Consider the following 23,861-nt stretch of genomic DNA (forward strand, 5'->3'; position numbering starts at 1 on the left):
TTTGTTGTCTGAGAGATGGGTGAATATTATGTCTCCTTCCTTGGATGGCAGAACATGGCAGCACTAATGCTCACTTTGCTCAGTGATAGGAGGAGCCCATTCGTGACTAAGCACTGCTTTAGAAGCACTGCACACTTGACCGTCTTGAAGGCAATTGTCTACCACCCGCTAGATACTCTCTGTCTTGCATCACTGTATATTTGTTGTCCTTTCCCTGCCCTGCTCTTGACACCTCTTTCTCAGCATAAGTGCTACTTTTTGTTTAAGTTTTCTCTCATGAGAAAGAAGGTGAACTCATGAGAAAGCAGGTGAACTGAAGCACAAGGAACACTGAGTGAATTTCCTGAAGTCCAAAGCTTTCACTTGATATAAAATTTCAGTCCTCAGTGCATTTGTGTTTCTCCAGTTTTGTCATTGTTTTTGCCCAAAAATTCTCTTTCAAAGCAGCTACGATCAGTCCCAGCAACTCACCATCAGGAATCAGTCAATACTATGTATCTGGCATGGTGATGCAATACCCTCAGTAGGAACAAAAAGTTAAATGGTAAGGAGACTAGACCACTTCCCTGACCACTGGATCAGCTAAAACATTTCTGATATTTCATTACAAATCTGCATCTGTACATACACATGGAAACTGATTCAAAACACCAAGTACATAAAGCCCAAACACTTGAGTTAGATGTCATTGTCACTTATCAGCACAATGGGATCAATAATTCAAAGCATAGTGCAGGGTTATAGACAGTCAGCATTTTATGGACACTTAGTCCATAATGACGTGTCATCTGGATATACAAGAACCAACCATCTTTGAAAAGTTTTACTTCTAGTCTCCTTCCAAAGTCACTATGACTTGATAATCATTCCACCTGCATCAAATGTGTTGACTCCATGACCGCAAAATAGAGACCTCATTATTCTGACAAGAAAGTGAGTGCAACTGGATTTCCCTAAAGGAACCCAAACCTTTACGGTTTTATTACCGTGTCACTCTGAGTTTTCATAGGTATTAATCACAATGTTACATTTTGTCTCAGCATGGATTTATGTGACTTGATCTAAGCTATCTATTTTGAGGAGAGAAGGGCAAGAACAGCATGAAAGTGAAAATAAATAATCGGGTATACTTGTGGTATGGATGCCAAGACCAAAATGTACACCATTTCATATCTCTTAGTCACTTGTGTAGCTTTTGGGACTGGCATCTAATTTATCCCTTCAAAGGTTCTGATATGCTAAGTGTTACCAGTTTGCCCAGTCTCAGCTATGATACCTGAGAAAGCTCAGGTTTCCTGTTTGCTCACTCAGCATTTTCCCTAGCCATGTGCCCAAATGGAGGTTCAAATACTTCCTAGAATCATCTGTGCATTTTCACTTTTGTTTTGGCACAGAACAGTTGTGGTTATTGTGCTTTACAGCTGTGGTGTAAGGTCTGGAAAGGCTTTTTTGTTAGTTTGTAGTACAGACGGGCACATAGAGCAAACCGCCTGCCAATGCCTCTTCTCATCTGAGCTAAAGCAGCTGATCAAGCATGGTGGTTTGGTTTCTACTGTAGGCAATGGAGTGAGAAACAGCTCCCAGGGACCACTTATCTCATCCTAAAATGGTGTTCCAAGAGAAATGGGATTAGTTTTTGAAGGATCATTCTCTCCCTACTAACTACAGAGCAAATCAACCCAGTTGTTTAAACTTAAAAGCAATTTTTAGACCGTTACATTTAGACTAGGTGGAATACTAATAAGAGTGTTGTTTTTGTTTGTTTGTTTGTTTGGGTGTTGCTTTTTTCTCTTTTTTTTCTTTTTTTCTTTTTTTTTTTTTAACTTCTCTAACCATCCAAAGGCTGCCAACCTAGTTACATGATATAGTTCTTTGTTAAGCTTCTCTTTTTGTTCTCAGTGTGGTAGACACTGCATTGCAAAAGGGGCAGAAGGGGTCAAGCCCAGTGCCCTCTGACATGTATGTAGATGTGCTCCTATTGAGGCATAGCCGTCTATTACTGTTTGCTGTGTATTTCCGTATGTGCAAGCAGCATTTCAGATAACACACTGTACTGCTCCATAAAAACAAGATCCTGTAAAACCTACACCTTTAGACCATCCACACTCTGAGATAGCCTATGTCTCTCTATTTTACAAAATAAAGGCTTGAGAGCTCATTCTCCTGAGCCTAATGTTTCCACAGTGTTATCTGTATTATCTGTGATCGTCTTGGAAACCCGGCTCACCCTGAGGCCAGCTATTAACATCTTTCAGCATAACAACAGCTTTTATTGTCCCACCATTTCACATGCATCCTGTCAAGACACGCAGATGAATGAGTTACCAGGGGGTAAGTTTGGGTATAAATTTACAAGGCCTCTACTCCATCATAATTGCCTGTATTCATATTCTCATTCTTCATGCTCAACCAGATGTACTCGGAAGTGATTTGTCCTCAGGAAAAAAAAAAAAAAGGGGGGGGGGGGGAAGGGGGTGGTTACTTTGCATCTGCTCTGTAGGAACAAAGAAAAAGGTGTCCTGGAGCTTCTTGTGGAGAAGCTGACATCCCGGGAGGTCACCCACTAACATTCCCTGCCTAATTTGTTCTTATATCTGTAATCCCTATCATGTCTATTCCGCAGTATTAGAAATGTGTAGGAAAACAAAAAATGAAGTCAGACTTTTAGTTTGAAAGATGATTCTCATCCAAGTAGCTGGAGTATTTCTGTTGGAAGGAAACACATTACCAGGGAGAAAATACTGAATGGGATTTTCTACACTAAAATTCTTGACACTGTGTATATGTGAGCAACCATCCATAAAGGACATGCAGCTTAAATCAGCAGAAGAGTCTCCTCCAAGCCCAGCTGTAATATTTCTCCAGAGACACAACCTGAGAACATTTGGCTATCTGCATTTTTGCATGTGCCTCAAAGCTTTTGTCAGCATGACTATGATGGCTAGTGGGTATGATTTGCTCACAATCCCAGCTGACAATCAGGTCAGCAAATCCCTGAGTTTATATATGCTCTTTGGTTCTTTTTATTATTTAGTGGATTGACTAAGGAGCCCTTAATAGCTTCAACGACTGTTGTGTTTTCAATGAAGCAGCAAATAATTGAAAACAGTAAATACTCATTATAACTAGTAAAGGGCAATACAATAATAGGCAGGCAAATATTAGAGAACTTCTCACCCAGCTGGGGGAAGCCAAATATAATAAAGCTTGTCTTCAGAGAAATAAGCCATGAAGGGCATCCATCTCTGTAATGAGTTCAATTTGCCCTTCTGACCTGTGGTGCTATTTCACCCAGAATGAGAGCAAAGCTAAAGAAGCTCCCTAATTCCAGTTTGTACACAAGCTTATTTTACTTAGTATTTATCTGTTACAGGATTACGTTGACTTCGGTGATCTTCAGCTCATGCCAGTCGGGCTCTTTGTTCTTTCTGACTACTTAACAATTCCACCAATGCTGAAATCAGAATTGCTGTTTGTGAATACTCTATGATGTCCCAGTTATCACAGTGCTTATCGTCTTCATGTTAGATGAACTGAAATGCGAGGGGAGAAGTCACAAGGAGAATCTGACATTCTGAGGAAAAGTCTGGCTCAATGTGTGCTGCTTATTGCAAACAGCTCTGGGATGTTAAGAGCCACAATCAGGACGCAAAAAAAGGCTGGGCATCAGAATACCAATTCCATTTCCCTGTTTTCTTACATCACTGTGGTAGAATTGTGTCTGGGACTGGATTTTGTTTCTTATTTAGCTTCAACCTCTCCATAGCTAGAGAAGATGACTGTAGCTTGTAGAAGAAAAAATATAGTATTTTTCAAGATTATGGAACTGTTATTCTAATTTGCAAAAAAAAAAAAAAAAAAAAAGGAGGAGAAGCAGATACAAGGATACACAGCCCTTGGGATGGATTCCCTTTCTGGCTTATATTGACATAAAAACATACAGGAGTGGAAAAATTTGTATAATGAGAATTAAAATGCACTATCCAGTTTTCATTGCTGAAGTGGTGAAAGTCTGTAAGGGCATAATCATAAAACTTTTCCCCTGAATTTCATCTTTTTTACTCATTAAATGACTTGTTCAAATTCTCTTCCTTGTTTAGATTTCAGAAATAAAAATGATTCAGCCAAAAAGCTTTTGAGTAACTATGGTTTTGCACCAGTGTAGAGAATAGCAGGTTTCACTCCAAAAGCTTATGTGCCTAGTTCAGAATGATGCTACAATTGCTGATGTTCAAGGACAGATTGGATAAGCAGCTGCAAGAGAGACCCAGTGTGGTTTACTGAGAATGAGAATCACACCAACCTTCAAAAATCCTGAGCTGAACACTCAGAGAAGGGAGAGTATTATGGAGAAAGATAAAGCATGCTTGCCCTATCCTTATTCTTTACCAGGTGTCTGCTTATGTCATCTGCTGCAAACTGGGTACTGTCCTAGGTGGTCTGAAACGCTACTGCTGGCCTTATATTCCAATGATTTACATCCACTGACTGTTTAGAGATGCGCTTCTTTAGGGACAATTCTTTGCTGCTGGCCCTTGGCAGAACGATTCCAGAAGTTTTGCCACAAACTGGAAGTGTTTTGTGAGAGGGACAGAACCAACCACAGCATGCCAACTTCAGACATTTTATGGCAGAATAAGGATGTGTTCCTACAGGAGTAAAATACCTAATTGACCCATAAGCCGTAAGAGCAACAATGGAGAATAAAATCCCCAGTGTAATTGGTTTATAAATCATTCCTGTGTTACCAGGGCCTAGCAATTTATTTTGAGTATTTGAGCATTTATTCTCGGGAAACGCAGTGGTTTAGCTATATTTAAACTCTTTGGCTGGTACTCCTGGAGCAAAGATGACAACCATGCACAATGATTTATTTCTCCACTTTACTTGGATTGTAAAGGTGTGAAGACACAGCTCTGAAAACGCACTCTATCTAGTGGCCAATGTGCACTGTGCATATGCCATCCCTCCTGGCCCCAGCTTTCTGCTGTGCTGGATTTCCACTCAAAACAGCTGCTGATGGCCAGCCACCTTCATCCCTCCACGATTCCTGACAATGGGCAGCTTGTCACTGCTCTTTGAGGACTGTTTTGCCAGCAAAGGTTTTCCAGAGAGTCAGCGCCCCACACAGGGAGCCCACACAGTAACAAATTCACTCTTGTGTAAATCCTATTCCTCAGGTCATGAGCTGTCCCTGTGTCTTGCCTTCATATCTCCCCTGTACTATGCTAATGTTAGCATTTATTCATTTATTCTCTACAGTGGGCACAAGAAATCATCAGGGGCATTTTTGATTGATGCCAGTTAGGATGGCTACTCCTTATTTTGCTGGTTTGTGAAGAACCTTCACTCTCTACCAAAAAGAGCAGGCATGGTTTCTGGATACAGCTTCTGGAGAAAACCCCCAACATTAGCAACCTTTGCAGGACAGTGGGGTGGGATGAGGCCCAGACGCAGATTGGGGTGAGGTCAAGAATAGCAGTGAAAGCACTTTATGGTTGTTTTACCTGAGCAGAGGCTTAGCAGACAGAAGAAAAAGATCCTGCCTTCCTCCATGGAAAAATTTGGAGCCACCTGCCAAATCTTTCCAGCGCTCAAGTGGCCAGCACAGGGACATGGCTGGCAATTTCCTTTTCCTGACATTCATTTCCACGTTCATCCCTCCAGGAAGCAATAGCAGGGCCATCACTTGATCTCTGCAGCTGTTCTGCTCTGTGCCAGAACGGTGACCTCAGCGGCAGCAGATGGGAAGCAATACAGTAATGTCATCCCTGTGCCATAGATTTAAAAGGACAAACCAGCTTTTCATTAGCAGAACTTCACAAAAAATAACTGAAGTTCAGGAAGTGCCATATGCATATCCTAAGCAGACAGAGGGACCTAGTTACTTTTATCTTAATGAATGATGCTTCTAACGTATAACGAGGCACTGAAAGTCTGTTAAAAGGGAGCGGGATGGAAAGGTAAGTTTTTGCACCATGCTGTTCTTCTACGTTATCAAAGGAAATCTGGAAACATTGGTCTCCAGTTACAAATTTGATCATGGAAATATCATTGTAGGGAAAAAAAAAAAAAAAAAAAAAAAAAAAAAACAGAAATAAAAGAAACCAGAATTAAAGCTGCTTTCCCCCTTGCTTTCCAAAAGTACAAAGTACCCAGGCAAAGAGAAAACAGTGAAAGAAGCAGCAATACTTAGTGCTTAGTGCTCAGGCCCCAGCCTGAGCATTTGACTCTGTGGAGAGATAAACAAATACATTTCACAGCACATGTACCTTCTCCAGACAGAAGTCCCACTCAGGGGGAACTTCCTCACATACCGACGGCAAGATCAGAGGATATTTGGCATGCAGACACACTAGCACACACGCTCCTGCCTAATCACTTAACAAATATCGTTTACCTCTTTCTAGAGCTGAAGCTACGAACACAACCATGCCTACGCTTGCCGCACCACTTGGGAATGCATCACCAGGCATTTTCCTTGAAAAGCACTGAGTGGCATCTCTGATTCAAAAAAAAAAAATTAAAAAAAATGTATCTTCTTCCAAGTCATCTGTTTGGTTGATTTGCATTTTATCTCAACGGTCACTGAAGATTCTGAATAAACCCTCATGGAAATTAACGTTCTTTATTTAGTTATGCTCAACATGCAGTTTCTACAACCTCTTATATCTTCGCCCAGCAAGATGGGTTGTAGAGGATCTACCTGTCTCATGATCCAATTCATTGTCCCTGAAGCTCCTCTTGCATCCCAGCAAAGAATTTCAGCTGGGCTCTCACTCAGTAGGAAGAGATGGGGGTAACTCAGTGCGGTAGTCACTGCGTTGCGCTTGCCTTCTCCTCTGGCTGTAGTGCATGGAGCTGATTTCATTTTCAAAATCTTTTATTTGATTCATCTCCTGGATGCTTAGGAGACCACCAGATGGTCCCTGTAGCATAAAGACTACTTAAATGAGAACAAGTACTTACAAAGAACTTCACTGAGTTCTTACACAGCCCCTGTTACCTACATATGGGCAAGGAAAAGCAAGAAGAGCTCCAGGAAGATGCTTAAACAGGAACTTAAGCTGAAATCTTCAAGTACATCCCGCTGCTTTCAGTAAGTAAGGCACCTCTTGAGCATCAATTTTATATGACCTGGAGAGCAGTTTCTGATTTTTAAACACTGGTGCAAAATTCTCTCTCTAACCTAAGCTTTGATCTGAGCTAAGGTCATGGAGAACAGGTGAGAAGGAAGAATCTATATAGAACTGATTAATTATTGCTGCCCATTTTGGACAGTGCTGTCTAGAACTGCATTTTTAAAGCACATAATCTTGATGGTATATCTCTTCTGATTAGCCCTTCAAAAGAATATTCATGTAAGTAGGAGCTGCAGCATCTCTGCTGAAGTATTCTGACGACATAATGGGTTGTTATAAATATGTAATTTGCCCAAGTGAAACAAGTTCAGCTATTTAGGGTAGGTCAGAGCATTGAGTTATTGTGCCCACTCTAACATAATTCTTACTATCTCTTAGGTCAGAGAGATCCTGTTTAAATGCAAAAGCACTTTGCAATTGCAATCTGCAAAACAATGAAAGAAATATGCACAACACGGTTTGCTGACAAAGCAGAATTTCGTTAGAGTAGGACATTGTTTTAAAGGTTTACCCTGGGGACACCAGATGTTTTCTTCTGTCATTTAGCAGTGCTTTAGAAGATACACTTTCACATAGCACAAGGAAAAGCCAAGAATAAAACCAGGAGACATTTTACTTGTAAATATGAGCACAAAGGCAGGAAAATCTGTGAGTCCACAGATAGGATAGTGATGACACAGAGGCATTCACCATCATATGTGCTACTTTAACAAGCAGGGGAAGCTCTTTTCCAGTAAGAGGCTATAAGATAGCAGTTATTTTATCCTTTATTAATACACAACAACCAAAGATGCTGATGTTCAGTACTTACTTTTTCTATCCATTATTTCTTATGTCTTTTTTCCTCCTAATATTGCAAACAGAAACTGCTTTTTGCAATATTGTGAATGATGGTTAATGCTTAGATTAGATGAGAGCTGGGAGGAAGAGATAGATTAAATGTAGAGATGATACCGTTTAAACAGACTGCTGGCCTTTGTCATAAGTGAGCTATCAAACGCAGACCCAACAAAATCCATCAGGAGAATAGCAGCTTTGCCAGCAGCTGTTACAAAGGGGATAGGGAATAATTTTAAGTCAAGACCAATAACTTCTATCGGGATTAGACAAATTCACAGATGGTGGAATTATCAGTGGCTATGAAAAACAACAGTTCGCAGGCAACGACTCACAATATCTCTAACCTGAGATAATGGGAGGGTAAGCAGAAACCAAGCCACCTGGACCTGTTCCTTTGTTTGGCCTCCAAGGTGCAACTGTTGTGGGAAGGAGGTAGCAGAAAAGGAAAGGAAGGTATGACATACTAGCTGCAAAGAAAATGTTGGATCCTCTTCTATGTTCTCAGATCTGTGGTGATGATGCTGTGAAAGGCATTCTACCATCCTAGAGCTTGGTGCAACAAGTCAGCAACTCAAAAGACGGAGGAAAAGATATATAAATACCAAGGGAGGTGGAAGATTTTACAAGGAAAAGGAACAGCAATGACCTGCCTCAGAATAAACAGAGAACCACTTGCCTGAATGAATCTTTGGTACAATACCATTTGTGAGTTCTGATCACATCAGCCAGGTCTCCAGGAGACAGAATTCCCTCTACAACATCAGCAAATTAGTCCAGTCTCCAGTTGTGACTAATGCCTGGAGGAAAACATGTTTAAAACAAACACACAAACAACAAAAATCAGGAATTGTTGAGCCAATTACACACTGAGGAGAACGGGGAAAACAAAAACCCTGCAGGTATCTACATAAACCCAAAAGGCTGATAAGCTTATTTTCTTAACGTAGGGCTGTAGCTTGATTAGCACAGGGAATAGGAGTAATTTTTACAGTGGCTGTTCGCACGAGGTCAGTACATAGCACAGTGGTCACCTAAAACACATACATGGAGGTAGAGCCAAAGGGCTTCCAGCACTTTTGTTTGTATCGCATTTTCTATCTGCAATGGAATTTGTGATGACAGCCACATGGGAAGAGCCAATTACATTTCTGCCAACAGTTGCAGCGTACCCTGTGAAATATTGCATCCCTTCAGCACCTCAAGGACTGCAAAAGCTGGGGCACAAAGTCTGAGGCTGAACACGCTGAGGAAAACCTGTGTGCACTTAGTTACGGAGCAGACTTCCACCTTATGGACCTACCTTGAGGCCTGGAGAGAAGAAAAACAAAAACAAACAAAAACAAACAACAACAACAAAAAAACACAACCACAAAATACCCTTGTTCCCTTAATTAGCCCACTTAAGCACAATTGAGCCTGCTGCACTGTGAAGGAGAAGCACAAATGTGTCAGACAGACTGGCGCGGTAGAACCATCAGTGCAAGCAGCAGCAGGGACAGATTCAAAATGTTTTTTTTTGAGACCTGCTGTTACAAGGTACAGCTCTGGGGGTGAACCAAGAGGGACTTCAAAGAAACATCTTCTTGCCATCTTCTTGTAGCTCTTGATAAAGTGTTATTGCCCACTCAGACTCTCTCCATGTTCTGCTGCTCAAGCACAGTTATTATTCCATCCTAGGAAGGGCTTTTGTGCCCATCTCTGATACGACCAGGGACTGCTTTGTCTGCTGGAGGTGATCTTTCATTGCTGCACAATGCACAGGAATGGATCCTGCCGGACCTCAATGGGTCACGTACCACAGAGCTGAAAAAGTCTGTGTGTTCCCTGCCAGAGAGCAATGGGAAAGGCTGGATAAAAGAGATGCTGCCAGTTGTTTTCTATATTGGTTCCTTTCGCGCTTTCCAGTCACCCACTCCTAGCCTCATAAATACCTGCAGGGTCAAAGCCCTGTCCTAACGTGTTGGAGCAGAGACCTTGATAAGTGACACAGCCAATATACAGTCACTTCTTTGGAAGGAATTGCCCCCCAGTAAAATTTTTTGCTCATTCAGTCTTCTTCCTCCTTCAAGCAAAATCTGCTAGAACTGACTACATCCAATTCATTTTCTTCTTCTTTATATTTTATTTTCCATGTTGTCCCAGCCTCCCCTCGCAGAGGTGTCTCCCTGGGGAAATTCATGTCCCTTGTACTTTTTACTCTATGTGCATAATAGAACATTATCTGCATAATTTATCTCTCGCTACATGTTGTGTTCCTTCTGGCTAAGTGTTTTTCTAAAATAAATATATATTCTTATCATGTACACTGAGAAAAAGAGCCAACAAGCCTGTCCTATGTGAGAACTCTATGATATCCAAAACTTGAACTACCAAAAATGTATTGGCTCAGTCCTTTAGGTCAAATGTGAGTGTAAAGCTGAGTTCCCTTCTGCCTCTATTTTTAGTAAAGCTTAATTTTTTCCATAGATCTAATGCAACCCCTGCAAAGATGAATCCAGACAAAACTTGGAATTGAAATGCAACCCACAGAACAAGGGAATTCCATGAGATAAGGAAAAAACTGAACAAAACAAAACAAAACCATGCCTTTAATACCTTTTGTCACACCTCTGAATGAAACAGCAACAGTCATGGGACTGGGAAGAAGCACTGGCTGTGGACTAATTAGCATGACCATGACATCCAGGCCACACGGAACGGCGATGTTTCTTCCACATAGCAAGCTCTCAAGCAGCACAACTGCCAGCCAGGCCATGTTACAGCTCACAGTATGTAGGGGTGCTGACAAAGCACTTGACCACGTCTCGAACTTAAATGTCCTGGAGCTGTTGTGGTCCAGTCGACGCAATCTTCAGTGAGCTTCTCTTCTATTCTATTGAGCATGAAGACAGCACCGTGCTTTGCTGATGTTGCTTGAATTTCCAGGTGTTTACAGCTTGGAGCAAGAAAATTTGAAGAAAAACATAATAGAACAGATTATTTTCTATTGCTGCCTGAGGTTTTATAGTAAATCTGAATCACAGCATATTAGGGTGAAAACAAGTCCTGAATAACCAGGGGACTGGAAAATCTTCCCTCTTGGTTTATTTTACCACGTGACTACACCCACACAATTAGAAGAGAATGAGATGCTTCTGTGTATCTTTCAATTTCCCTTCATGATTCTAAAAGTGCTCAAGTTTTCCTCCTTAAAATAATACCATCGTAGCCCCTGCTTTGCACCATCTTCCCCACTTGCAGTGTTCACCAGCAGTTTCAGAGCTCGAGGTTAGAAGGTACTGGGTCTACCCCATATGAGGATTGAGTTGGAAACAGTAACAGGCAAATCCATGAACGATGCCATTATTTAGAGGGTAACACCAGTGGATTTGAGCCAAACCAGGTGAATCTGACTATAAACAAGGCTGAGAGCTGTCAGAAGCTTTGCTGTCCCATCCACATTGTCCCCATTTGCACAATTTTGACCCCTTAGTAGTGTCCCCTCTCTGATTTCCTTAGACCAATTTATGTTTCTTAGGGAAAGAACCTGAGGAAGGCAATGTGAATTTAGCTTCACTAAGTCACTAATAACTCCTTGTTACCAGTCACAAGTCTATTTGCCTTTTATCTAAAAAATAAAAAATAAAAATAAAAAAGGGACTTTACTGAAGACCCTTTTGAGCTAGGAATGTAGCACCTGTTGGAGTCAGCTGTGAAACCCTGAAAATAGGGAAAAAAAAAAAAAAAAAAGTCTGTCTCCTCTCTTTCCTCTCTTTTTTTGATAGCATTGCAAAGCTCTGCTGTGCATTTTTATGTTTTAGCAGAAGAGCTGAAACCAGACTTAAAAGCTGCGGAAAAGTGACCTGCTTTCATTACAGTTTCTTTGAGAATCTCAGAGCCTTTGAGGCCCCTAGCCATGGAGATGAACACAGAGAGACAAGCATGGAGGGGGGTCTTGTGCATGGGCACAGTGGGAAGAGGAAGAAGGGAGAAGGTTTAGGCCAAAACAAACAAAAACTTTCCAAAGCTTCTCATCTCCTCTAAACATCAGCTGATCCTTACAAACCTTCCTCTGAAATCAAAGGCAACAGTCACTTCTGCAAGGACTTCCTTGGAGGAAAGAAGTTTCCTCTCTCTCCTCATTTTGCCATATCCACCCTTTTCCCTTAATAACAAAAGTTTCTTTGGCATGTGCTCATCAGAGCCAAAAAGCTGTTTGAAACATTACACACTCTTCTGCCAGAGCTCAGACTTGTATTGATCTTTCTCAACATTTTTGTGGCATTTTATTTTCATTTTTCTGTCAGTGCCCGAGTGCATCCAACAGAGGTGCCCTTCAGGCAGGTGAAGTCACGCTGTCCTGTCTTCTATTTTCTCTGTGTCTGGGCTCTGCTATTGATAACGGGAAGAAGTTGTCCCCATGCAGTATCAGGGCAGAGATGAGACTGCTGGCCTGGCTACCCAGTTCTGGCATTGGTTCTGGTATCAGACCCAGTGTTGGTACTGATACCTGGATCAGTACCGGTTCCAGTATTGGTATTAGTTCCACTTCTGGTATTGATTGGGATAATTTGCCCGAAAGGATATAAACGTTAACATTTGGTGAGGGGAAGGAAGCCTGAGAACACACAGGTCATTTCAATCAGCTCAGCATGATCAAACACCGTGACGCATCTGCTCAGAGCATCTGTGGTGTTTAAATGTTTGCCCCAGAGTCAAAATATTGGGATACAGAAAATACCAACACGTTATGCACTAAGGAAACCAGGAGTCATTTCCTTGGTGAGTGCTGTGATCTCGGGATCAAAAGGAAATGGTAAAAATGAACATAGTTTTAAAAGGGACTGTAAGGATAATAGTTTTCTCCACTGATGAAAGTCACAAAGCTGATAGCTACTGAATAAAATTCAGAAAGAGGAATGAGATAACATAGCACACGTGTGATCAAAAAATCCATTTGGGGCACTTTTTTTTTTTTTTTAATTCAGAAAGCAGTTTAGAACAATCAGTATAATTAAAACAGAACTTGCTTAGAAGACCCATATAGCAAACGCTTTTTTATTAAGCATAAATAACCACTGGAACTCTCTGCACCATGATACAGCAGAAAGAGCCAGGTATAGCCATTTCTAACCTTAAAAGGTTTATTTAGTGCAAGTGGCAATGCAATGTGATTTCTGGATGAGGGATGCCTGAATATTTTTATTTTATTGGTTCACATTTTGGGGTTTTGTTTCCTTTATTTTTTGGCAAGCTTCCTTCATCCGTTCCCCAAAGAGGAAGTTTGGTTTGTGAACTTCCAGCCCCACAACAAATCTTTGTAGAAAGTTTTATCTGAAAGAGCTGAACAGCCTCCTAGCTTTGAGTTTTCCTCTGGAAACATCTCTCTCATGCTCAGGACTACAGAGGGAGCCTCTCTCTTGCCATAAACCAGCTTCACCAACTAAATTAGCTGGGTAACTCTGAGTGGCGTGCAAAGTCTCAGAGAGAAGGGAATGCACTAGAGCAACTTCATTCAACCATTAAATTGGGCTGTGTCTTCCTCTTTCTTGGGGGTCACAAAGAAGAGCATTTTATGGTAAACCTCTAGGGATTTTGCAATATCAAGGCAGAGGCAAGGTAAATATTTCAGCTCTCCGTAAAAATTTCTGGTCTGTTTATCAGTGCAGTGCCTAAGCACTTAAGTGAACCAAAAATAGTTTAGCAGTTCAATAGAGCAAGACAGGCACTGTATCCATGCTGGACTGGACATGTGTGTGTTAGCTGCATCACTGACTATAATAATGTCCTTAGGAATACGTGCAGGATTCATGTGTTCTTCCAGCTGACATTTTAGCATAGTTCTACATTAATGAAAGTATAATGGAAAGATCTATGCAGAATCCAGCTCAATCTAAACCACTGAAGCTGGAGGAATACCGTGAAAACCTTTCTGATGCTGTGGGTTGGAGCTGGGTAAAACAAACCTGAAGGTGAAAGGACTAGCACCCAGTAGCACTGTCCTCTCTGTTACTACAGTCAGTCAGTCCTTGGGCTGATGACAAATTGACTTGGAAATGCTCTGATGCACCTGGATAATTTGAGGAAAGGAAAGGCCTCGGGGATTCCCTTTTCAGCCTAGAACAGAAATATATTTTTACAAAAATCAGTCACGCGATTTTTCTTTTTTTTTTTTATCACTGAGATGTTCTTAGTGATGGTGAAAGCGAAACATGCACAGTCCTGGGGAGAGTGAGCATCCCACAGGCAGGCAGTAATCAAACCTCTCTCCTGGCAACTTTGTGGCTTCGGTGCAGAACTGTAGCAGGCTTTCATCATTTCCTTGCCTAAACTGGTCTCCTCATTACATGTGGATAGATTCAACTTTGGTTTAGAGCACTGCCCAACCTCCTGGACAATCATATAAGCAGAGGTAACCTATAACCTTAAGATTTTTCCTCAGGGCTAGCTGGGACTAGAAAGGAGAGAGGAAAGAGCAAGTAAATACTGACTCAGATGATAAATTCCACGCCTCATTCCCAGCTACTAAGGAAACTTCCACTTCTTAGCTCTCACAGACCACCTTGTCCCTCAAGCAGCTATGCCATTTTCTTTCATAACAGAGGCATGAGTTACTTTATGCCAATACTGGGATCAATACCAGCAGCCCCAGGACTTTTAATACAACATTCACTCCATAAACAGGGTATTAGCCAAGTACTCTGTCTCAATCAAGGAACAGCACCTAAACTGGAAAGTTTAAATAGCCTTCTGCCCAGGTGATTCACAGCCACAGAGCCAGCACCAGATATTGCAGAGTTACTGGAAACTTTACAAAGGATAAACAATATCTGTTAACCTTTGAATTAAGTGGTTCTCATTTATTGATATAAAACCAAAGAATACTGGTACAGAGCTGGCTTCTTCTCAGAAGCTGTTCCTCTCCCTCCCCTGACAGCTTTTCAAGTACTAAGAAATCAAGGACTACGATGACTGAATTTCATTAAGGGGTTTAATCACCAGCTAAAATATTTTGGCAGAATGGGAGCAGCATGAGGTCAGCTGCATGACGCGTGCTCCTTCTGGAGAGTTAGTCGGGAGCTGCCCTGAGAGGTGTTTTCAGGTTGCTGAGCACGGGAAGGGATACAGAAGGGAATGGCAGCGCAAGGCCACAAGGCTCCCTGCAATCTGCTGAGCGCGGGAGGAAGAAGAGCTTGTTCCTTTGCTGCCCTCATGGCTACCTGTTCTCTGGTGGGGATAAAGCGTATGTCTGGAGCCCTATAGAGAAGTACTATTGCACCTCACTGTTTCACTTCCAGCCTCTGGCCCAGCACGACCAAATATTTATCAAGAACAAGCCCCATGGGTTGATCATCCTTCTAGACCTCACCTTTATTCTCTTGCTTGGACAAAACGCTTCCACACAGATGCCTTCTCATAACTGATGGAGCTGAATCTCTTCTCTGCTCCAGCAGCATCAGGTTAATAAAAAAAACACACTCCCTCACCAGGAAAAATAATAATAATAATAAAATAACCCTCAGAAACTCTAATCAGACACGTGAAAACTCAGAGGACAAAAACATAAGTAATAGAATCAAAAAATGCAAAATAAATGTAATTTCAGCCACCTCTGAAGCAGGAGCTCTCTCCCTGCAGGCTCTCCATCTCCCCTGTTTGCCAGAGACAACAAGAGGAACCTGTGTTCAGCTGTTCCCTTTGTGCAGAGATTAATTCATTGACAAGGCTCCCAGTAATGTGCCAACTCATTAATTACTGCAAGAACGGTGTCAGCAAGAAGTAGGCAAGGTGACTGCCGAAAATGGTCAGAGAGGACCATTTATTAGTGCTTGCTACCCTGCCTGTTACATGCCAAAAACCAAACTGATAATATCTGGCAGTCATTTCTTAACTATTAAAAATAACGAGCTAAGTTTCTAATATAAAGCACTAATTTAAATCAGCTTTGGGGGAGCAGACTAAAGGGGAATTGGTCCCACAAGCAAGTCAGTCCTGCTCCAGGGGTGAAACTGTTAGGTTGTGTCCTGTGGGCACAGCAGAGTCCTGGAGTACAATGGGTCAAAGTCTGCTTATGTGAGTGCTCAACTTGCAATCCTGGGCTGCCTCCAGAGGCAGAGGGATGGCCACAGCTCATTTCAGACCTAACAGCTGGTAGCTCTGCCTGGTGCCTCCATCTGAGGGGGAACGTGACCACCAGGAAGACTCCCAATTGCTATTAAAATTCATCTTTCTTCTTGTAATGCCAACACTGGGATAACACGCCTGGGATTAGAGGTAGGAAATCCATCAAGGCATCACTTAGTCACACTCAAGTGCTTTCACACCACAGTTGCTATGTAGAGCAGCTTCAGAAACAGCCCCTTAAGAAGATCAGGAGGGCAGGGGGCCTCCCGACCGCTGTGCGATTGGAGCTGGGGCTCTTCCCCAGGCAGAGCCCATACATCTTCAGTAAAAGGGTATTTGAATGTCGGGCAGTGGGAAGCAAAGTCTTGTCACTGCATCAAAGGTTTTGCTTCCTTTGGCTCAAGGGAATTAAGGGAGTAGGGGGAATTAGCTCGAGAAACTTCAGGTTGTTTCAATTTGCATCAAACTCAGAAGAGCTCTGGAATATTTGTAAGAAGAAAAGGCAAGAACCAGGTTACAACTTCTCTCTTCTCATGCCTGCCATGAGGCTGGGGAGTTTATACCCCATAAAAAAGCCAGAGAGGAAAGTGCTCTGTTAATAGCTATGGCAGCATCCCGCCACACTCCCAAGCACCTACTCATAACCTTCCCAGTCTCTGCACTAAATCCAAGAAGGGGACCTTTCTCCATGCCCTGTAAGTGGCTCCCTTCCTTCCAGCCTTTTTCTTTGATGGATTTTCATTTTATCTTTTCCCCTCTCCCTTTAATTTGGCCAGTCTCACTGCAGGCCGTAGGGCTAGGAAACATTATTTTTATCATCTGATATAAAAGGGATATGACAGACCCGTGCTGTAAAATGCCAAATGCCAAATCATAAGGAATTCTACAAATAACAGTTTAGGTGTCCAAAGGGGAGAGGCAGGATATGGATGGCTCCCAAATGTATCTCTAAGTCCACCAGCACCGCAGAGAGGAATTTGTTCCTGCTCAGAGGTCTTGCAGAGACCAGAGCCTCTGTGTGACAGTGGTAATTGTGTCACACTCCTGGCGTGGTTTGAGGAAATCAGCATTTGCTGATGGAAAGCACAGGATGGGTGATGTGGGTTCCCTTAAGGGTGAGGGCTGGGAAGAAATCAGTGAAGGAAATGTGTGGGATATCACCTGGCATGAACCAGGATCAGGGTGATGCTGAGCAGCTGGGAGAGGGTTGGTGAAAACCAGGGAGAGAGCAGGGAACCTGGTGTGCTGGAGGGAAGGGGAGCTGGTGGGCTGGGAGATTAGAGACGTGGTGGGAGTAAGGAGGGCAGAGGGGAAACCAGAAATGAAGGCTGGCAATTCAGGTACAAATGGATTACACTGGGATAAAGGCAGCTGGGAGGGAGTCAAAGGAGGTGAGATTAAGAAGTAGACAGGATGAAAAAATCACAGGAGAGCTGATCAGTATTCAAGGAAAATGAGAAAGTAGGGTCACCTCAATCCTGTTGATGGCTTTCAGCTGAGCAGAGTTGGAACAGTTTGAGAAAGGGAGAGCCACAAAGTAGATCAAGAGACATACATAAAACCCCAAGGGGTGCAGAGAAGGGCAGGGGGACTGCTAGACCTCCTGAGCACCCACTGGGATCATCAGACAGAAAGCTCAGAAAGAGCCCATTTTGCACAGAAACCCGGTGATATGGTGAGACCCAGCTGCTGCCAGGGCACCGGACATGTTCATGGTGACAAATCCCTCAGCTGCTATTAAATGGGTTACGCACACTGCACAGGAGTTTTTTACATTTTAGTCTCTGTTTAACAGCAAGGTTCTGAGCCAAGCCAGCACAGGAAAGAGAGCTAAATGTGAGAGACAGCTCTGTCCGCAGGGGCATGCCACCACAATGGGGGGGGCTCCCAGTGGCCCTGGGAGAAGAGTCGCTCCGCAGGGGAAGCCAAGTGCCACAACTCCTTGCCATGACCCTGGTGTGATAGCTGTTGTGTGGCCATCATGTGGCTTGTCATGTGCTGGGAAAAGAGATAATAGAGAGGTCTGAATGGTGCAGCGAGCAGATGATGGAGAAACAGCAACGTGCTGGCTTGAGCTCTCTCCTGGGCTGGGAATCAACTCCTATGCCAGTTTGGTCAGGGAAGAGAGACCACGTTGCTGTGCCCCTGGCTCCTCGCAGCCTACCTCTCTGCTTGCTTTCCCCTGCCAACCTTCAGCATTCGCTAACAGATTCCTGCACTGCAGTTACTGCAAAAAGAGCTGGCGCAGATCTTCACTTGAGAAACCACCTTTGGGACTGTGGCCTTCACACAGCAGTGAGTGGGGCTGCTGAATGCATCATGCACATAACCATCAAAGATGACTTTATCTCCATTATTCCCGACAAACAAAAAGGATAAAGCTGAGAGGAAAAGGAGAAGAAAAAGGGAAGAAAGGTTGAACAAGAGGAACCTGCTTTGAGCAACTGGGGTTAATCTGACTCAAAACCTAAATCCATGTTAGCAGTTAATCCAGTTAGTAAGGCTTTCATTGGGAGCTTTGAGAAATCCTTTAACCTCTTGCTGTAAACTAGGAGCAGCTTAACAGCTCAGTGTTCATGAGAAAAGCCTGTCAATAATGCTGCTAAGCAGGTATTTAGCAGGATTTAAGAAACAAGCATGTGACAACTCTTCTCTAATGAAGCAATTGGGCTTCTCTCCAATAATCAAGTGGTCACTATTTTCTTTAGTCTTGGCTGTGATCTGCTTTTCTACTTTCAAAAGAAGATGCAGGTATGGTCTCTATCAACTTGGGCAGTATTCCTTCCCCACAAAACCACAGTAAAAAGCAAGGTGTTTTTATAAATGTTATGGATTCTTCATCCTGAGAGATCTTTTATGAAGCAGGCTGCAGTACTCAAAAAATTAAATGAACTTCCCTGCTACTTTTTTCCCCTTTCAGGGGTGTCTACAGTGTTCCAAAGAAAGCAAATTGACAAATAGCTTTGACAGTTATGGCTTTTTACCTTCAGACTGAGTCTAGCAGGATAAGCAGTAAACCAAACTTTTTTTTTCTTTTTTTTTTTTTTTTACTATCTGCCTGCAAAGTCATTACAGATTCTCTCTGCCTGCAGAGACTGGCCAAATGTGAGCTAGCTGCGGTCCAGAACTCATGCAGTCCCGTTTAGCCTGGTGCTCCGTCCTGGTTCCTGGCAAAGGCAGAGTGTGAGCGTGGAGGGGGAATAGGACATACTGCATAAATCTCACCCCTGCCCTGGAGAGATGAGACCTGGGGGATCAGATTCTGTCAAAGATACATGTCCCAAGGTGGGAGTGACCACCTCTTTGTGTGGGAAGCCCTCTGGGAACCAAACCAGCTGGTCATCAGGGCACAGAGTTCCCCACACCAGCATGGTGGGGACCACCAGCAGTCAGGGAGCTCCAGCAGAAACCAAGGTTTTCTGCTGCAATACCCCAGCTACCCCATTACTTCTGGAGAACAGGGCAGCTCTGAGCTACGGGGAAGCAGGGAGAGTGGAGGTCTGTGTCAAGGTTGTGTGGCACACACACAGAGAACAGCACAGAAACCAGGGCTTTTCTCAGCCTTCCCTCCTGGCCTACACCACGAGATTCAGCCAGGGCCAAGATCCCTCTGCCTCTTGAGTCCCAGACACAAGCGCTTCCTGTTTCTGTTCACCTTCACAGACAAACGGTCATTCTGCATTTTCCCCCACCACGCCAAGCAGGAACATTGCGTTACCTTTGATATTTGCTGTGTTCAGCCAGCGCGGGCAGAGTCCACAGAACATTAAGCTGGTTTTACTACCGCACCGCACGGGGATGTTCAAAGGGAGGTGGATCACTGCCAGCCTGGCTGCTACCTCTAATGCGCAAGAGCAGGGTCTTTTAGAGGGAATTAAACGTTTTGCAGCTCTCAGTGCCTGAATTCAGTCCTAAGCAAGGCTAAGAAATCCAATGTGTAGGAAGATGCAAGAGAAAAGAATTCATCTCTAAGCACCCAATCAGAATTTCAATGGCATGCATGTTTTGTGTCGCTTGAAAGTATTTCCATTTCTGGCCCTTTAGTCTCTTTTTTCCACTGATAAGGGGAAAATTTTCCATGCACACACACAGATATTAAACCACTTACAGAAGGATTGTCTTTATGGGAGGCCTACCTAATGAGACCATGATCTATGATCCCTCGTGAATAACTCTGGTAGGCATAAGGACAGCACACATACTAATTAACCTATAACACTGCCATTAAAAAATCATGCCATGGGTTAATAAACTGACTAGCATACTTATTTTTCCTTTCATAAATTATATTTTCCTATAGCTCAATTACATGTTTTCAACTACTGTTCTTTCCCCAGTTCCTAGACGGTGTCTTTCCCAAAAAGACAGCCATTAGTCCTTTTAAGCAAGAAAAGGATTACCTGAAAAATAGCAGAAAAGTGGTAAAAGCAGGTGAGCTCCCACTCAGCTCCAACTCCAGCTCAGTCCTTGTTGGGCAGGTATATTGATGGAAATGGAACTTTTGGTGCATCACAAAGAGACATCTTTTCACAGCAAAATGGACTTCAAACGGGTGCAGTGGTAGTAGGCACCATGTTACTGAGCAATGGGTTATCCTGCTTACTGCAAAGCAACCTGTTGTATCTCAGTTTGCAAGGGGAGCCACCACACTTTTCTTCAGATGCGTTTTGGCAAGGTTGGTGCTGGCATGTTTTTTGGGAAGAGACCAAAAAAGCTACCCCTGTGCTGCTGGGGAGGAGAGGGGATGCTGCAGGGTATGATCCACCTCCCTTTTCCTGAAGCTGTTCCTAAAAATCCTCTGCAGACACCCCTTGGAAACAGGGTTAAGGAACCAGCCCCCATTTGCACCTCACAAGCACACAGCATCCCCCCACCCCAGTCCCTTTCCATCTTCCTTTCCAGCTGAAGAAAGGCAGCTTGCGGAGGCTTAGACTAAAAGTAACTGCTGAAAACACACTTGCTGAAACGGGGGGGGGGGGGGGATAATTTTGCACATTAAGTTGGGAAAGAAGACAGGCTCCAAGATGAAAAGTTTTGCAGCAAAGTTAAGGACCAGACTGAGTCAGAGCCCCTCTTTGACAACACAGTCACGCTACGCAAATCAATCCCCTTGGCCACTGTTTGCAACAAGTGACCTTCTGCCTTACTGTCACCTGATGAGTGACAAGCTCATCAGCCACACAGCATGCCAGGGAAATGATGGTGGTGGAATTAATGAGCCCTTTCTCATTATGCTGCACATCCCTGCCTATTGCATTGCCCTTACCCCAGCAGCTGAGAGGCACGGCTGGGCTGCACGGGCATGGGACAGAGCCTCGCAATTTCAGCCTCTCTGCTGTAAGTAATCAGGGCAGACAGAGACTGAATGCATGAAGCAGGAGATGGCAAGGCAACGAGGGAGGACTTGGGAGAACATGAGGTAGTGCCAGGTGGTGGGCAGAGAAGGATGGCACGGCGTTTCCCCACGTCAGGCTTTTGGTCCCAGCAGGTAAGGTACAGCCGCCCTGCCAGATGCAGCCATCCAGCTCAGAGGGATTCAAATTAAGGTCAAAAGGGATAAAGCAATGGTGAGCAAATGAGTGCGTTGTTCCTGGCTCACAGTCATGCCCAGATGCACGTTCATCATTTATGAGGATAATTAAAATACATCATTTGCATGCATATGTATGTGCACATACATGCACACACACACACACAAATTACAACTTTGGAAAATAATACAACTGTATGAGCCATTTATTTCACTGCCTCTGTAGCAGCTATCTGGATCTTAAACTTAGAAAATGGGGAAGGAAGATGGGCAGGGAAAGATCACCCCTTATTCTGTTTAACCTTGCTGGGAGAGGAAGAGAAAGCTGCTCACAACCCTTCAGCCCTGACCAGGGACTTGGCAGCACACTATTTTTGCAGTTTCACATTTGCAAGGACCAGGGCCTTGCAGTGCCTGTGACAAGAACTGGGCCCGTGAGGGGTGGGTTTGCCCCCTATCTCCATCACTTAGCCATAACTCTCAGCTCTACAAAGCAATCGCAGCCCAGCTCGGCGGCAGCAAACTCTGAAGCCATCCCCGAGCACAGTGCCAGCTGTGCCCAGCTCTTGTCCAACAACCATGAAGGTCCTATGTGCCAGAGCTCCCTCCCTCCACCTCCTGGGCAGCACGGCTCCGCGCCATGACATATACACATCCTGCTCTACGTGCTCTCCGTGGGAGCTGACAAATGTCCTTGTCTAAAACCTGAGCCACAAAAACAAGTTTGTTTTTGCAGTGGCACTCCAAAACTTTGAGCAGAACCAGCTGGCAGATGTACAAGGGATGGGACTGAGCTGGCCACATATTTTTTGCACACATTTTTTCTTAGACCCAAGATGTATCTGGAAGCAAAGGTATCTGAGCACTGCTCTGTGCATCAGGCTTGTACAAGCTATTTTGGCTAGCCTCTAATGTTGTGTTAGTGCCTGTCTGTGGATACACAAGCACACTGAGGAGAGGACTGAAGGCTTTTGCTCAGTTTCAATGTGTGATGCTTAGGCATTTGTGTATTCCCAGCTAGAAAACGCTAAGCCCATCAGTTTTGTCCTCGCTATTCTCATCATGCCACCTAATGTACACTGGCCTTCCAGCCAGAGCGCTGCTCTGAATTGTCACAAACAGGCAGCTCTCCATTACGCAGCTCAGTGGAGTGAGGGGCAGAGACATCTGTGTGCACGGACTTGGTGTTATTCACCACAGGATCCCCAGGCCTAATTAGCTCAAGCACTGCACTGAATCCTGGCTGACTCTCCTGCAGCCCTGGTTTCCAGTTCATAAACCTTTCCAGAGCACCAAGACACACAAAGCAGCGCCGCAGTCCCCTGCTCACCCCTGGCGTTACCTGTCCCTGTCCCTGTCTCCTCCCAGTGCTGCTCCATCCCAGCCCTGCCTGATGCATCCCCAAGGCTGCTGCAAAGCCCCCGTTCATAACCCCAGCTGGACCAGGGCTGGTCCATCCCCCAGCCCAACAGCCCACCTACGCTGTCTGCCTCTGCACCCTCAGTTCTGGGAAGCTGGGTGAGGAACAAGTTGGGACAAGCCAGTAAAAGTCTTTAAGTAAGGCTTTAGTAATTCAGTGTCTCACTGCTAATTATCTTAATTATGTGTTCTCCATTAGGGACTTGACCAAGATTGCTTGTGAACTGAGAAACAGGCATCTTTAAGAAGCCTGGGGATCATCACCACTTTGGTCTACTTCAGGATTTGGTCCTCATGCAAAGTAGTCAGCAATTAGCGCAGATGTATTTTAAGTCTGTTTATAAACGTCTTGCAGCTGCACCGAGCAGGAGCTGGGCACAAATAGAAAGCAAGAAAAATCTGCTTGGGCTCTGTGCTGATGTGACTGGCTCTGGGCAGAGCCAGCCTTGATTTTCCTTTTCCCAAAGACTGATCATGTCTTTAATCTTAAAAGCTGGGTATGGGGTGGGAGGGGGAAAGGGACAATCCTGACCCCTGAATCCTCGAATTACTCAGACATCACGACTGGCCCTGTCTGTTGGTGGGATCTGCAGAGGCTGGCCAGAAACCCTCTCAGAGTTCAAGTGGTCATTAATTTGTCAGCATTCCCACAGGGGATTTCATCAGGGCTAAGACCAATGCAGAGTTAAGATCATCTTCAGAGAAGCTACAAAATAAGGAGCCTGGTGACATTTCAATCCTGCTGCCTTCTACTGGGGACCTTCTGCTAAACATCAGATCCCAGAGCTGCCTGCTGAGGCCTACAATATTATCAATAAGTCTTTTCA

The 23,861-nt window shown here is 43.9% G+C and overlaps 1 long non-coding RNA gene across 4 annotated transcripts in view; it reads right to left on the reverse strand.

Annotated features, from left to right (window-relative positions):
• Nucleotides 1-8,657: 8,657 nt before the first annotated feature.
• The window catches only part of LOC118173760, a 145,533-nt gene continuing 130,329 nt past the window's right edge, over nt 8,658-23,861 (reverse strand). For all 4 annotated transcript variants that reach the window (XR_004754369.1, XR_004754368.1, XR_004754370.1 and 1 more), the window contains 2 exons: nt 10,578-10,917; nt 8,658-8,779 (listed from right to left, as the gene is read on the reverse strand). This is a non-coding gene — a long non-coding RNA (uncharacterized LOC118173760). The remainder of the gene's footprint in view (nt 8,780-10,577; nt 10,918-23,861) is intronic.

This window comes from Oxyura jamaicensis, chromosome 13 (assembly GCF_011077185.1).
Source record: "Oxyura jamaicensis isolate SHBP4307 breed ruddy duck chromosome 13, BPBGC_Ojam_1.0, whole genome shotgun sequence".
Lineage (NCBI taxonomy): Eukaryota > Metazoa > Chordata > Aves > Anseriformes > Anatidae > Oxyura > Oxyura jamaicensis.